A 13,870-nucleotide genomic window follows, 5' to 3' on the forward strand; every position below is an offset into this window, starting at 1 on the left:
GTGGATGGATGCTAAGGATCCCTAGGGACCTCTCCTAACCTCCCCAACCTTTCCCATGCTTTCCTTCCTTCTCCATCCCATCTGCACAACCAAACCCTAGTTAGCACAAAATCACAATCATTCCATACACTTAAAGGAAAAATACAAAAACATGTCTTTTATGATGCAAGTAGCTTAGATCCATGCATTTTCACGTATTAGAGGTAAGGACAGCATTGGTAGAAGTTTTATTCACACTCTTTGCATTGTAGAGGTTAGACTAGTCAAATTAGGGTTTCCTAGGTTTACATGCTTTGATTTGCTTTCAGTTCATTTTTGTCAAGTAAAGTAGCTTTCCTTTGAGAATATCTTTCGTCCATCAATTAGCAAGCTTCTTCTGAGAGCCTATAGAAGTTGGCTTGAGCCCTAGCGGACTTGTGCCAGCTGACCAAGTGACAGCTGCGACAAGAGCTAGTACTTGTGCATATAGCACCGCCGCTTCCAAGTTTGTACGAACTATCGGGTTGATAAAATTAAGAGACAGGAAGCCCCAGGAGTTGTAGCATTATTGCTACAATACTGGAGCCCACCATCTTTTTGGCGCCGTTGCCGGGGAAGCGTCAGAGTATTGGTGATTGTCGCTTTTCTTCTATTTTCCACTACAATCTTCTTCTAAGTAGTTTATTTCATTTCCATTATGCAATTTCGTTTATGCAAAAGTAGATTAGCATTTCCCGCTTTCATAGATTAGCATTTCTCGCTTTCATAGATTAGCATTTCAATTCCGCAATTTCATTTCTGCAAGCGTAGATTAGCATTTCAATTTCGCAAGCGTAGCCTAGCATTTCATTCCTGCAATTTCATTTGAGCAAAATAGATTATTCCTTTCCTGCTTTCATTTCAATTCCGCATTTTCATTTTAGCAAGGTAGTTAGTTGCAGTTCAATTTATTTCAATTTTTCAAGTAGAAGTAGAAAAAAGCAAAAATCAACCAAAAAGATTTCATTTCCTGCTTTGTAGGAGTAGAGATAAGTTAGAAAAATGATTGTACAACACCCCCACTGCTTCACACAGCCAAGATTCTCTCTTCTTCGATGGCTGTGATTGAAGAACCCCAGGGTGGACATCAAGACATATCTGAAGAACCTCTAGGGGAGAAGAAGAAGAAAACATTCCTCTGGAGCAAATGGCTACAAGTAGAGATGTTGGGAGCAACATCTTGTCCAAAGATGAATTTGAAAATCAGATCAAAGATTTCAAGAGTGATATGAGGCAGTTTCTTGCCATGCAACTGGATACCTTGCGGATCCAAAAGAAGCAAGAGGAAGCCAAGAGGGCTTTGGTCATCTTTTGTCCTAGGTGCACTAGAAAGCATCCTAGGAACGAATGTCCAATGCACTCCCTAGAAGTGTGTTTCATCTGTGAAGAATACCATCCTACAGATCAGTGCCCTTCCTTGCCCAGAATCAAAGCTACATATCAAAGAGCCAAGGGAGCCACTGAATCACTCTATTACATGAACCAAGGTTGGCCGCATGAACCTAGATCTTATCAGCAGGAAGTGCAAGGGACACCCGAGACCTATCATGACCCTTACCAAGCCACCTTCATGCCTTCTTGGGGTCCCCCTGCTCATCCTTCCTGGTTCACACCTCCTCCTTATTCCTTCACAGATCCATATTATGCCCAACTAGCTGCTCATTCGTTTCACTCTTATGCTCAGCCACAGCCTCAGTGGAATGCACCTTATCAGGAGTGGAGACCCCATTACAACTCTCATCCCGCTCATTTTCCTCCACCACCTGCTCATCCACAACCATCGCCTCCTCCTCCACCAAGGCAACCTCAAATGCCTACCCAATCACAATGCCATCCATCTCCATCTCAATTTCACACCTCCACTCAGCTACCCGTACCATTTCCAAAGCCATGCAATGGAGTGGCTCAACCCAATTGCAAATCTGAGGCACAACATGTGCAAATGACTCCTCTTGAGCTCAATGATGTTCACCAAAGCTCAGGAAGAGTGTTGCAAAAGAGAGAATCTATTGACAACATTGAAGGACCAAAGGCAAAAGAAGATCCAAAAGAAAATATCAAAGAACCATGGGCTGCACTTGATGAAGAGAAGAGATCAGAATCAGAGATGGAGAGAGTTCCCTCATGGTTATCATCAAATCCTCCATGTACTCAAGAGAAAGATCAACAAAAAGAGGAAGATCAGAAGGTCATGATAGAAGGTGACATGAAGAATGATCCAGATTAGCAAAAGAACCAAGGATATCAAAGCTATATTAAGATATGGTTTCAGAAGGTCACTAAGTTGCAGCAGTACTCTCTTCCTCAGCTATGTTTTGTACTTTCAAAGTCAGATCATTTTGTCTCTGAAAGTTGGATAGTTGTCAAAGCATGCATTCCGAGCCTTTACATCATCTTGTCTCTAATCTCGATGTGCACATGGCTCCATTGGAAGTATTCTTATACTTGAAAATGATTTTGCTTTTCAAGTAGGGTAGGGTAGAAAAAAAAGAAAAAAGAAAAGGAAAAAAAATGAAAAAAAAGGAAAATATAAATCTAAGGTGAAAACCTCCTCGGAGGCGCCTTAGGTTGGCTCATTGATTGAAAACCTCCATGAGGCGGTCAATGGGTTGAAAAAAAAGAGAAAAGAGGAAAAGATCTTTGGGTGAAAACCTCCCTTGGAGGCGCCCAAGGCAGGCAATTAGGGTGAAAACCTCCATGAGGCGCCCTAGTTGTTTTTCAAAAAAAAAAAAAAGAGAAAAAGAAAAATAAAAATAAAACTAATTCCATTGGCTAATTGCAGGTTGCAAGAAGGACGTTTCATGACAGGAGGAGCACTCAAAACAAAGACAAAGGAGTTTTTGTGCCTTCTACAGGAAGTTTCGTATCTTCTACAGGAAGCTTACAAAAAAGCCAAATTGATCTCCGAGGAGGACCTGAAGGCTTGGAAAATGTCCATGAGGCCTACCCACATCCATGTTTCCATTCCTCACCCCTTTTCCATCATTTTCTTCATGTCATTATGCTTCTTTCGTCAAAACTGTGTCTTCTACAGGAAAGCTCTGAATTTCTACAGGAAACATCCTGTAGAACCTTTGGACGAGCCAAATCCAATTTCAAAAGTGAATCTGATGGTGGGAGTCTATTGGTCAGGCCTGCAAGCACTTGTGTGTCCATCCCTTGCCTTTCTCCATCATTTGTCCACTTCATTTGCTTCTCATTGTGCTTCTACAGGAACTTCCTGTAGAAATTGTGGGAAACTAGGCATACATTTCAAAAAGTGGTTTGGCGAACATGCTAGCTTCCTCAAGGGTTCAGAGGTCCTCATGCAGTCTTCCAACTCATCCTCCATCATCTCCACACCTGCATCACAGCCAAAATTCATTTTATCATACCATGCAACCAAAATGCAAAGTGCCTTGAAGCAAAAACACATAGAGCAGAAATTGTTTTTGCCATAACTTGAAAACCATGCATCCATTTGACAAACCCTTTTATGGGGAATTGTACAAGGTTGATGAAAACATGCCTGAGCAGTTTCATGCAATTCCGATGCACGGTTTCCAAGAAATCAGCCTCCATCACCATCAGCCATTTTTTGCATTTTCTCCATAACCGTGTATCTGTTTCAAAACCTGTTTCATGGGGAGATGCACATGGATGATAGTAGCCTACCCAAGTAGTTTCAGCCGATTTCGATGCACGGTTTCCGAGAAATCGACCTCTGAAATCTTCAGCCATTTTCCATTTTTCTCGAAATCCGTGCATCCATTGATCACGAATTTGCTATGGGAGATGCATAATGGTGATAGAAACATGCTCAGCAAGTTTCAGCTCGATCCGCTTTGGCGTTTGGGAGAAATGTCGAAAACAAGTTCTGGTTTGGTGAAGATGCAGCAACAGCAGCTTGGACGTGCAGATTTGAACGTGGAAACAATTGTCTGGAGCTTGGATCCGGCCAAAGGACGCCTGCACAAGAAAAAACAACCATGAATCATCAATCAAGCCACCATGCAACCACATCAACACATGCATGCAGCAAAGCTTCACAGTAGCCAACTGAATTTCAGGTACGTGACAAAACCGATTCCTCTGTTTGCATGAATCTAATCTGAACATGGCATGAATGAATGAGATGGTTAGGGATTAAAAAATCGGTGGCCAGCTAACTAGCCACCCACATCTAGTTCAACAGCACTTGGTGGGTGAATGAGACACGTGCGCTCAGCCATGCACGTGAAGGAAAAAACAGACAGTGTTGGTTGTTTAAACTCCAGTGCAACGGGTGGATGGAATCACAGGCATAGAACACAGTTAACAACTGCAGTTCATGCACAATTGCATGGGCCAGCACGTCTCTGCCACCTCACTCCCAAAAATCACGCAGACATCACTGAGCGCTCGGCTGAAATCCAAAGACCGTTAGTCAACTTGCACTTGCATCATGTTCACTCAAAGAATACATCCTCTGCTTCCACAATCGGCTTAATCTATCGTCCTCCGCTGAGTTTCCTACCTATTTTCAAATTTCTCTAGTGCAGCGGGCTCACTCAAAGGCCGAATCACGCTCTACAGGCGTTTATATAGGATGTCGTCTACAGGAAAGGCAGAAAACAGGCCTGCAGAAAGAAAACATGAGGAGCTTCTGTGGGTTGATGCTTCCGTTGGCTGACCACGGGATTTCTAGAAAAGTTCGAGCTCAAAATGAGGAGAAAGGAGGAAGATGTTGAAGGCCACATTCTCGTTTCCATGCATTTCCTTTTGCATTTTCTTTTGCACTGCTATGAAAAAATCAGTTGGTATAGTTCCTTTCGAGACTATGTTTGCCTCAGTCCTTTTATGGTTTGGAATTGTATCCATTGGATTGTTCTTCAGATTAACTTCAATATGGCTGCATCAGTCCTAATGTATATTTGGGTTCCTGTTCATTATCTTTGTGATCCTCATGGTTACATGTGCAGAAATCACTGTTATCTTGTGCTACGTTGAAATGTGCAGTGAAGATTACAACCGGTGGTGGAGATCTTATTTGGCTGCAGGCTCCTCCGCATTCTACTTGTTTCTCTATGCCACATTCTATTTATTCACCAAGCTGGAGATGACAAAACTTGTTTCTAGAATTTCATATTTTGGCTACATGGCCATCATGTCATACTCACTTGTTGTTCTGACCGGTATAATAGATTCCTATGCATGCCTTTGGTTTGTGCGGACAATGTACTTATCAGTGAAGATTGACTGAGGCTCTGCATGCAGCTACCATTTTTCAGAGGGGCCGTTTAAATTTCAAGATTTGGACATAATCTGATCATGGTTCAGCCTTCTACAAGAATATACTTGCACACTCATACCAAGGCTGAGGGCACTAAGAAAAGCAGCAGAAATGGAGGATGTCTTGGCAAATGATTCTGCATATCTAAAGGAGACTGAAAATTTTGAAGCTTCCGAGACAAAGGATGTATTAACAAACAGCATTGCAGAGCAAGTAGATTTTCAGAGAAGAGGAAAAAGCAGTTTCAAATTTGAATGATGTAGTGTCCGAGTCCAATCCATCTGGTGAAACTATCAGTGTACATGTGAATGTAAGCCTTCAACAAGCCACTAAAACAGGACAAGTTGAGACAATACCGCAGGCAAAATCAGTGAAATTGGGTCTACAAGAAGCTAGCAGACTGTTTCTACAGGAAGACAGAACAGTTTCTACAGGAAAGTTTGGAAAGCGGGAAGCCAAAGGAGAAATCGGCCGAAATGCTAGCCAAGGAAGTTACCAAGGCCATCAAAGACAAGGGGAGAGATTTGGTTGCTCAGAGGATGAGCAACACTTTCAGTAGGGGGGTGATGATGAGCCCCAACAATGTACAATTATTTGGGCTCATTCAACTTCCTAATTTGACTTAATCCACCATTCTCATTTGTTTATTGCATGTTTTTGATTATTTTTATGTTAATAGAGTGAATTTGGTTAGTCATTATGCCAACAAGTCTAATGGGTGCTTTGTGTAGCCTTGTTGGTCAACTTGGAGACAAATTTGAAGGTCTTAATGAGCACTTGGCAGCCAAATTCGTGGGAGAACAAGCTAGAGGATTTGTAGGAAGGTGTCCCCCTCATTTATGGGCCCTTACCTCGAATTCTCCACCATCAGCTCGGAGTTCAAGGGCCACCGAAACAATCAGCTCAAGGGCAGCCAAGCAAGTCAAGTTGGACTGATGTTAACTCCAAGTCTTGGGCAGCCAAGTCCCTAACTTTTAGGAGGACTATTGGGTCCTCAAATTGTATAAATAAGAAGGCTTGGGGCCTCATTTTGGTTAGCTAGTTGGTAGTCATTTTCGTAGCTAGTTAGTCATTTTGTTTTAGCCATTAGTTAGCTAGCTTGTAGTTCGATTTTTAGGCCATGGATTAGCTTTGCTTTCAGCTCATTCTCAAGCTCTCCTTATGGACAGTTTTGATGTACTTTTCATTTCTTGATTAATAAAGATGGATCCAGCTTTGCACCAGCTCTAAATCTCTCTTGGGAGGCTGTAGTTCTTAGGGTTGGGCCCATCTCAAGCGCCCAGTACCTCCCTTGTTTATATTTATGTGTCTTTGTTGCATTCTCATAATAAAATCTGCTCTTTGGATTTAAATGTTGCGTTGTTGTTTAGGTTGCTTTTGATGATTAGAAAAGGTTTTTAATGTTCAGATTTGCTTGATAGGTTAATCACAGGGAATATATTCAGAAAAAGGCTACCAAGTACTTTGGATCTCACCTCCCCTTCAGTGGAATCATGAGCTGGGACCAATGTAACCTTGTTGCCCACAAAAACACTTTCTTTGCTTCACCATGCAATCATTAGTGTTTGAATCTCATTTGCAGAACTTGATATCAGTTTGGATACATGTTTAGGTTTATAATCACTTAGTTTCATAATTGTTTCACATGGTTTCACTGCAAATAAACTTCTGTTCATTTCCTTTGTTGTTAGGTCAGATTAGAGTAAAGTAACTAGGTCATAGGTTGCATAACTAGATCTTTGTTTTCTTGCATGTCCTTGTTGGTTCAGTTGTAAACAATATGCAGGGCACCTTCATCATCTCCTCAAGTTCTATTTAAACCTCTGTCTCACTCATTTACCCTCCAACTCTCTCATTTCCCACATAGCTCCATCTCCTTCAACTTTCGTTGGTTCCATCCTTCCAATCATCAAACCATTGCATACACTCTTCCTTCATCTGATTTTCCAGCTCCTGAGCCATCATCAGGTCCATCTCCATCTCACTTAGCCTCCCACACCACTCCAACACTCCATCATCTCCCAAAACCTCCACGACCAATCATCCTGTAGAATTGCACAACCTTCCTGTAGAAACCTCTGAGTATCCTATAGGATCCCCTGCAGACATCCTGTAGGAGGCCACTCACTTGGTTGTTGAGCTTCTGAACGTGAGGAACCTCTGTGGATGGATGCTAAGGATCCCTAGGGACCTCTCCTAACCTCCCCAACCTTTCCCATGCTTTCCTTCCTTCTCCATCCCATCTGCACAACCAAACCCTAGTTAGCACAAAATCACAATCATTCCATACACTTAAAGGAAAAATACAAAAACATGTCTTTTATGATGCAAGCAGCTTAGATCCATGCATTTTCACGTATTAGAGGTAAGGACAGCATTGGTAGAATTTTTATTCACACTCTTTGCATTGTAGAGGTTAGACTAGTCAAATTAGGGTTTCCTAGGTTTACATGCTTTGATTTGCTTTCAGTTCATTTTTGTCAAGTAAAGTAGCTTTCCTTTGAGAATATCTTTCGTCCATCAATTAGCAAGCTTCTTCTGAGAGCCTATAGAAGTTGGCTTGAGCCCTAGCGGACTTGTGCCAGCTGACCAAGTGACAACTGCGACAAGAGCTAGTACTTGTGCATATAGCACCGCCGCTTCCAAGTTTGTACGAACTACCGGGTTGATAAAATTAAGAGACAGGAAGCCCCAGGAGTTGTAGCATTATTGCTACAATACTGGAGCCCACCACTAACTTTCATGCTCGACCTTTCGAGGTCGCAGGTCAATTCCCCGGAGGGGGCCAACCTGCAACCAACACTAGTGGATGCATTTCACTTAAGCCACCTCTTCTCAACTTCAATTCATTGTGTTGCTTCCCCTCGGTTATAGGTTGCTAAATAATGTCGCTTACTAACTCTTTTCCATCCTTGGCTAGCATACCCTCGACCCTCGGCCTAGGATGCGAGAGGAAGACCTGACCCACTCTTCCACTCTTCCCTAAGCCCGATGACGTCGCTATCGCCGAGCTGCCTGCCATAACCAATGCCATTACCTTGCCAGACTTCCCACCCATAATTCTCAGCCTCCTCCCTCATGTCGGGGTTACGACCTACCTCTTTGTGGCTATGCATAGACCTAAAGCAGAGCCTACCACCCAGCATGTAGGTGGGCTGACCAACTCTACCCCCAAGGCTCACCTCCCTAGCATTACCAGTGGGATTCCTACAGATTGTAAAACTTGGCCCTCGACCCAATGCCAACAGAATTCCCATACGGGAAAGAAAAGCTTCAAAGAAAAGCAAGATAGATAACACACCAAAAAAGTGCGAGATAAAGACACAGAGCCAAACATATGCCACGAGCCGACACCCCCAGCGCTTCTCAGTTTTGAAATTGTCCCGCATACTACCTCCCCTCGCCCCCATACTAAAACTAGAGAAGGTCAACATTTCAAGAGTGGGAATATGTTTGAGTACATACTTGTTATCCTTCGCACGCAGTTGGAAGGATTGTTGTAGATGGTATCACCACAGTCCTCGCCCAATGCACTAGTCTCCGCACTCGCAAACATTCTAAATACCACCACCAACCTTTCCTCCTTTCTTATCACCAAAACCATTGTTGTCTTTACTTCCTCTGCCACCTTTCCCTTGTACACTACATGCCATCATGGAAAGGGCCACCGCACCCATTGCCTCAAGCATGTGGGAAGCGTTAATAATGTATGCTACTGTACAAACCATTACTCCTTTAGCTAAATGGTTACCTGCCGACTTGCAACCCAATCAGAATCATATATATTGTATTTTTCACATAAATTAATATATATATATATATATATATATATATTGATCCAAAATGGATTTAGTTTTTCCTCCATATCAAAGCCTTCAAATTCAGTTGAAAATGAGATCAAGTCAAAGTGCTCAACGAGACAATTCCAACGGTGTGAACGACGTGAAAATCCGAGTTCGGATGAAGAAGTTAAGGCCAGTCAAATTTTCAAGGCAAACTAGGGAAAAAAAGTCAAAAAGTCAAAGTCAAATTCAAATCAGGTCAACACTCACCAGTCAATGCTTATGTCAGCAGGACACGTGTTGTCCCAGGAATGTGCCACATGTTTTGGATGACGTCAGCAAAGAAGGTGATGTGGCAGTTTTTGATTGGTTCACATGGGCCAATCCGGTGATGACACGTGGTAGCCCAGATAAATATTACGCAACAGTCAAAGGGATATGTGGCGGAAGGGTCGGGCAGAGGTTTCGAACCGCCGACCTTCCGAAACACATATAAACAACGCTTTCACACAAGTCCACTAGTCAACATACCAAGCGGTGGAGCTTGTATTCCATCCACCCAAAATTTCTTTAAAATTATGCAGGTGCCGAACCGAACCAAAACCACCAATGCGCATTTCAAAGTGGGTTTTGATTGCATAAGTGGTTTTTCATCCACAGAGGTGGTTTTGTGCAGTGGAAAGGCGGTTTTTGCAGGTGTATGGTGGTTTTGTATTTTCCAGGGGGTCTGGAAGTCACTATGGCCAAATATGGTCAAGTTTACACTCATTTGACTTGAAATTTCGAGCTGGACGTAGTGGTGATGTCCATTTTATCAATTGAGACTTTGTTTTTGAGCTCATGCCTGTAACAACGTATTGAAGACAAAATAAAAAGGTCAGCACTGGAAGCGAAAGGACCAGGAGACATAGCCAGAAGATCTGGTGAACTCCTTTGTTAAATTTGACTGTGTTGATGTGTTTAAATGTGTCTTCAAATTGTTTATGTGTTTATGTTATTTGAAATCTTTTCGATCCGTTGCATTAAGTAACATAAGTGAATTCACACATAGTCTATAATACCTTTTTCATTAATGGATCAAATGGTATCAGAGCAACAAGGTTTTTAAGATTTGACAAGTTTGTGTGAATATTTGGATGCTTACTAGGTTGAGGCTTAAATGAGGTGAAGGAGAGCTTGTTGAGGCAAATCCAGAGATTGCAAGGTCTTTTCACAAAGAAGGATGGCAGGTGAAACTCCACTTGGGTTAGAATCCCAATTCTTGGATAGTTTCATGACGATATGTGCCATGGTGGAAGAGATGTATCATGAGTTTAAAAAGGGTAAAGGTGAAGGCACTTCATCACCTAAACTAGAAAAAGGAGCAGAGGAACCTTTTCTTTTTACTCCTCCTGATAAAGAATAGAAAGGAAAAGGAGAAAAGCCTCCTCCATCATCACCATCATCGTCATCATCATCGTCTTCTTCTCATAAAACTAGTTCTTCTAAGAAGAAGAAAAAGAAAGCCTCTTTGATCAAATTAGATGTAAAATTTGATTTGCCAATTTATGATGGAGAACTTAATGCTGAAATTCTTGATAATTGGATAAGGCAAATTGATGTATATTGCAAGGTGAAAAATGTTGATTCAGAAAGAAAGAAGATCTAGCTTGCTAACCTTCGACTTGGAGGAACCGCACTTGTATGGTGGGAAGGCAAGACACAAGCAGATCTCCAAAAGCATGGTAAAATCATTTCAACTTGGAATGAATTTGTTTCTTCCATTAAAAATCAATTTTATCCATTGGATTATATGAAACAAGCAATGATGATTTGGAAAACACTACGTCAATTAAAAGGTCAAACTGTTCAAAGTTATACTCATGAATTCCATAAGAGAGCTTTAACACTAGGCATATCATTAGACTCACTAGAGACATTGTTGAAATACATAGGTGGTCTTCGTAGTTATTCGAGGCATACCATACTTATGTTTAGTCCAAATAGCTTAGATGATGTATCAGTTCAAGCAACACGTCTAGAAGCTAGAGGTAAAAATGTAACCCTAGATGTTGGGAAATCATCCAAACCTATTGAAAGCAAGAATAAAGGCAAGAAGAAACTTAAATGGAAGGAGAAGGAAAAAAACACTGTGAAGAAAGAAAAACCTTCATGCACTCATTGTAAGAAGGAAGGACACGATGAAGCACATTTCTAGTCATTGCATCTGGAATTGAAGACTAAGAAGTTTGGAGGTAAAGAGCGAAAGAATGTTGCTGCTATTCAAAAGGACTTGGGATCAGATTTAGGTGACGAGACAATGGTTACAGCTACAAGTATAAAAGGTAAAGATTCTAAAGCATCTACAAGTACTTCTTCAAATTCTGTTGATAATGATAATGATGAGAGGAAAAGAAACGATCTATTTCACATAAGAATCATTTCCAAGCATACTAAAATTGATACTTTATTTGATAGTGGGTCACCAGTTAATTTGATTTCTGAAGCAACTGTAAAGAAGTTGGGTCTAGAAACAAAACATCATAAAAATCCATACCCATTAGGTTGGGTGTGTGATAAAACTAAACTACAAGTTACAAAACAATGTAAACTTCGTTTTGCTATTGGGTCAAAGTTTGTAGATGATGTTGAGTTAGACATAGTCCCATTGGACATATGTGGAATTGTATTAGGAAGTCCATACTTGTACAATAGAAATGCTATCTTCTATCGAACTGAAAATAAGTATCAACTCACTAAGGATGGAATTGAATATATTGTAAGGGCTCATAAACTCAAAGATAACTTCTCTCTCATAAATTTAGGACAGATGAAAAGAATTGTAAATGCAAGTAAACAATTTTTACTTATGATTGTAAAAGCAAAGGATATTGATAAATTCGATGCATTCCAAGGTTGTAATCCTAAACAGAAAGCAGATCTAGTTAAAGTTGTTTCCGATTATGATATTCTGTTTCAAGAGCCTAAAGGGCTTCCACCCAAGCGAGAGATAGAACATGAGATTTATTTGCAACAAGATGATCTACTACCTAACATTGGAATGTACAAGTTATCAACTCTAGAGAATGTAGAGATAAGGAAGTAGGTACATGAGTTGCTCGATCAAGGGTTTGTTCGACCAAGCACATCACCGTGCGGATCACCTACTGTGTTAGTGCGAAAGAAATACGGTTCATGGAGAATGTGCATTGATTTTAGAGCATTAAATAAAATCACAATAAATAATCGTTATCCTCTTCCTCGTATTGATGATTTGTTAGATCAGTTAAAGGATGCAATTTACTTCTCTAAATTGGACTTGCGAAGTGGCTACCATCAGACCAGAGTTGCAGAACAGGATGTGTGGAAGACTGCTTTCAAAACAAAGCAAGGACTCTATGAATGGATGGCTATGCCTTTTGGATTAACTAACACTCCAACTACATTCATGCAAGTCATGAATGATGTATTTAGACCATTCATTGATGATTCTGTAATAGTCTATTTAGATGATATTCTTGCTTTCAGTAGAACATGGGATGAACATGTTAAGCATGTAAAGCAAATTTTAGATGTTTTGAAAAGAGAAAATCTCTATGTAAAACTATCAAAATGTGAATTTGGCAAAACATATTTAAATTATTTGGGTTATATTGCAGGGGGTGGTGAATTGAAGATAGATCCCTCTAAGGTCGAAGTTATTGTAAATTGGCCTAAGCCCAATACTGCTACAGAAGTTAGTAGTTTCTTGAGGCAGTGCAATATTAGAGAAAGTTTATTGCTAACTTTTCTTTGATTGCAGCTCCTTCACATGCTTTGACAAGTGTGAAACAAGTGTTTCAGTGGGGAGGCAAATAACAGAAAGCCTTCGACACATTGAAAGAAAGGATCAATACAACACCAGTACCAGCACTGCCAAATCTTCAACATCCATTTGAGATCGAGATAGATGCAAGTGCATATGCCATGGGGGCAGTGTTGATGCAACACAGAAAGCCTATATGATTTCATTCTGAGACATTCACATTAGCAGTAGTTAACTATCTTACATATGATAAAGAATTATATGCATTAGTTCAGAGTGTTAAAAAGTGAAAACATTACATAATAGGTAAAGAAACAACCATACATACAAATCATCAACCACTACAATACTTACACTCACAAACTAAATTGCAACAATCACGACATTACAAGTGGATGGGTTTTCTACAACAATTTCATCTTGTTATCAGATATAAGAAGGGCATACATAATAAGGTTGCAGACATGTTATCAAGACCAATTATAAATGCATCCACAATACTTAAGCATAATTCAGTAATTCATGAAAGTTACATTGAACAATATGCTTAAGACACAGATTTTAAGGATGTATATGCAACTTTAAGTCATGGCAAGCAGGTAGAAGAATTGGATTATTACATAAAGGACAAACTCTTATATCATTTCGGAAAGTTATGCATTCCACAAACTGAAAGAGTTAATATAATTCGAGAAGCACATACTTCTCTAATATCAGGTCATTTTGGTGTAAGTAAATCAGTTGCACAATTACAAAGATTTTGCTATTGGCCACAAATGAATGAGACAATTTCTAGATATATTAAAGGATGTATTATGTGTGCTACAAGCAAGCCGGGTAATAGAAAATTAGGCTTGTATACTCCATTACCAATTCCTTCTCATCCTTGGGAAAGTGTTTCCATGGATTTTGTTGGGGGATTGCCAAAGTCTAGAAAGGGTCATGATTATTTATATGTAGTTGTGGATAGGTTCAGTAAAATGTGTATTTTGACACGATGTAATAAATAGGTCATAGCTGAACAAACTGTAAAGT

The sequence above is a fragment of the Pinus tabuliformis genome, chromosome 1_2, assembly GCF_031772625.1.
Source record: "Pinus tabuliformis cultivar Carrire ecotype Pingquan chromosome 1_2, CPIR1, whole genome shotgun sequence".
Classification (NCBI taxonomy): Eukaryota; Viridiplantae; Streptophyta; class Pinopsida; order Pinales; family Pinaceae; genus Pinus; species Pinus tabuliformis.